General features: G+C 45.2%; 2 non-coding genes across 2 annotated transcripts; both read left to right on the top strand.

The window, feature by feature from the left end:
• The first annotated feature begins 495 nt into the window (after positions 1–495).
• Positions 496–685, top strand: LOC147271114 (U2 spliceosomal RNA). Its single transcript, XR_015116406.1, has one exon. It is a non-coding gene; the product is annotated as a U2 spliceosomal RNA (small nuclear RNA).
• A 773-nt stretch (positions 686–1,458) lies between these two features.
• Positions 1,459–1,622, top strand: LOC147271113 (U1 spliceosomal RNA). Its single transcript, XR_015116490.1, has one exon. It is a non-coding gene; the product is annotated as a U1 spliceosomal RNA (small nuclear RNA).
• Positions 1,623–3,193: the final 1,571 nt, after the last annotated feature.

Below are 3,193 nucleotides of genomic sequence, written 5' to 3'. Positions count from 1 at the left end.
ACTTACTACATTACTGTAAGCATCACTGAGTTTATTAGCAACTATCACTACATTACTGTTAGCATCATTTTGAGTTTATTAGCAATTCTTACGACATCACTGTATTATCAATTTGAGGTTAGTTTCAACTTTTCCAAAATTACCGTCAGCATCATTTTGAGTTCATTAGCATTTCTTCCGACATCACTGTCGCATTATTTTGAGATTATTAGCAATTCTTCCGACATCATTGTCGCATTATTTTGAAGTTCATAGAAACTCTTACTACATAACTGTCAGCATTACTTTGAGGTTATTCGAAACTTTCACAACATTACTTTTAGCATCATTTTGAGTTCATTAGCAATTCTAATGCGGCTCGAGGCCACGCTGGTTCACCGAGCGACAAGGTGAGCCTTGAAAACGGCATCGGCCGAGCTTCCCGGGCTTTGGATAAACTAACCAGATATTAAACTTATCAGTTTAGCTGGCTCTCACGTCGGGTGGCTGACAGGCATCGCTTCTCGGCCTTTTGGCTAAGATCAAGTGTAGTATCTGTTCTTATCAGTTTAATATCTGGTACGTTCCCTATCCGGAAACATATATTAAATTGCTTTTTGGAACAGGGAGATGGAACGGGAGCTTGCTCCGTCCTTTCCACGCATCAACCTGGTATTGCAGTGTTTCCAGGAGTGGTGCAATGCCCCGCATTTCTCGTCGGAAATAAAACAAGCCTCCGCCAGGCACTCGCTCACCTGCTCCACCCAAAGCCGGACCAGGGTTCTCCTCCTGCACTGCAGCTTTTCCTCAGCCTGCGGCCGCAATGGCCTTCCAGGAACAGTGCGGGCCCCTCCCCTTTTGTCAGGAGCAAATCCCGTGCTCTTCAGGCCAACTCTCGAGTGCTGCACATGAGGCCGGGGCTGGATTTCCGCCCGCGCTGCCGCTGGGCGTCAAGTTGTGGCTCCGTTTGCACTCCAGATAAGGATGGAGGTCCGCTGACGGCACTGCTCTCGGAGCCTTTCCCAAAAGGCTTTGGAATGCACTCTGAAAGACCTGAACCTTCAATGTGCCTGTTTTGCCCAGAGATGGGTTGTGAACTTGATGTTGAAATGTGAAACCCCAGCTTGCTGCCTTCAGTCTTTCGGAATTGGGCCGCTTGCGTTGACAGCTCTCATGGTCACGACGCTCCATCCAAGGGTGAAAGCGGACGGAGATTGTTTTTTTTACTGCGGGGCACGATGCGTGCGGTTAGGCCACGCTGGTGCCCCCAGCGAGAAGGTGAGCCTTGAAAACGGCATCGGTCGAGCTTCCCGGGCTTGGGATATCCGACATCCGGCATCGTTGTGAGAAACAAAGGGGGCTGCGCACGCGGCAGATTGGCACAAGGTAGGAAAGATCAGGCGCTGTGTCGGCCTCCCTGCCTGTCAGTCAGAAGGCTGTGTCCCTGGAGCTCATGTCTGTTCCTAAGCTCAGCGAGTCATACTTACCTGGCAGGGGAGATACCATGATCAGCAAGGTGGTTCTCCCCGGGTGAGGCTCAGCCATTGCACTGGGGCTGTGCTGACCCTGGTGAATTCCCCAAATGTGGGAATCTCAACTGCATAATTTCTGACAGTGGGGGACTGCGTCCGCGCTCTCCCCTGTGATCGTGTGAAAAAAGGAAAGAAAGAAAGAAAGGCCGACCACGGCGGCAACAACAACAACGGTGACCGCCTGTCCCGGCCAGTTGGCGGTCTCCTCTTGTGCTGGCCAGCCTGAGGAGACCGCGGAGGACGTAGCCTCGATGAGCTCCCAGTATCTCTCACACCTTCCAGCCCTAAATGAAGAGGGCAGGGTTTCTGCCACATTTAGTTGAGGGTCATGGTATCTGACAAGCCCTGGGCTCAGGACAATACATCCACGGCTCGTCTTCGCAGTAAGTGGAAGGATACCAGAGAGAATTCATGCGTGGGAGGAGATCAACTTGGAAAACCCCGACTCTCAATTCTGACGACATCACTGTCGCATCATTTTGAGATCATTAGCAATTCTTCTTACATCACTGTCGCATTATTTTTAGTTTCATAGCAACTCTTACTACATTACTGTGTCATTATTTTAAGGTTTTTAGCAACTCTTCATAAATTACTGTCAGCATCACTTTGAGTTTATTAGCAACTATCACTACATTACTGTCAGCATCATTCTTGAATTCATTAGCAATTCTTCCGGCATCACTGTAGCATCATTTTGAGATCATTAGCAATTCTTCTTACATCACTGTCGCATTATTTTTAGTTTCATAGCAACTCTTACTACATTACTGTGTCATTATTTTAAGGTTTTTAGCAACTCTTCATAAATTACTGTCAGCATCACTTTGAGTTTATTAGCAACTATCACTACATTACTGTCAGCATCATTCTTGAATTCATTAGCAATTCTTCCGGCATCACTGTAGCATCATTTTGAGATCATTAGCAATTCTTACGACATCACCGTAGTATTATTTTGAGGTTAGTAGCAACTCTTACTACAAGACTGTCAGCTTCACTTTGAGGTTGTTCAAAACACTTACTACGTTACTGTAAGCATAACTGAGTTTATTAGCAACTATCACTACATGACTGTCAGCATCACTTTGAGTTCATTAACAATTCTTCCGACATCACTGTAGCATTATTTTGAGGTTATTAGCAACTCTTACTACATTACTCTCAGCATCATTTTTAGGTTACTCGCAACTCTAACCAGGTGACTGTCAGCATCACTTTGAGGTTATTCGAAACTTTCACTACATCACTGTCGCATCATTTTGAGATCATTAGCAATTCTTCTGACATCACTGTCGCATTATTTTGAGGTTCGTAGCAACTCTTACTGCATGACTGTCAGCATCACTTTGAGGTTATTCGAAACTTTCACTACATTACAGTTAGCATCATTTTGAGTTCCTTAGCAGTTCTTCCGACATCACTGTCGCATTATTTTGAGGTTCGTAGCAACTCTTACTACATGACTGTCAGCATCACTTTGAGGTAGTTCGAAACACTTACGACATTACTGTAAGCATCACTGAGTTTATTAGCAACTATCGCTACATTACTGTTGGCATTATTTTGAGTTCATTAGCAATTCTTACTACATGACCGTCACATCATTTTGATATCATTAGCAATTCTTACAACATCACTGTAGCATCAGTTTGAGATCATTAGCAGCTCTTACTAGATTT

This window comes from Aulostomus chinensis, chromosome 1, assembly GCF_037954235.1.
Source record: "Aulostomus chinensis isolate RoL2024-O1b breed Wild chromosome 1, RoL_Achi_v1.0, whole genome shotgun sequence".
Classification (NCBI taxonomy): Eukaryota; Metazoa; Chordata; class Actinopteri; order Syngnathiformes; family Aulostomidae; genus Aulostomus; species Aulostomus chinensis.
Note: the sequence above shows the minus strand (reverse complement) of the source record. Positions and strands in the feature narration are given on the sequence as shown.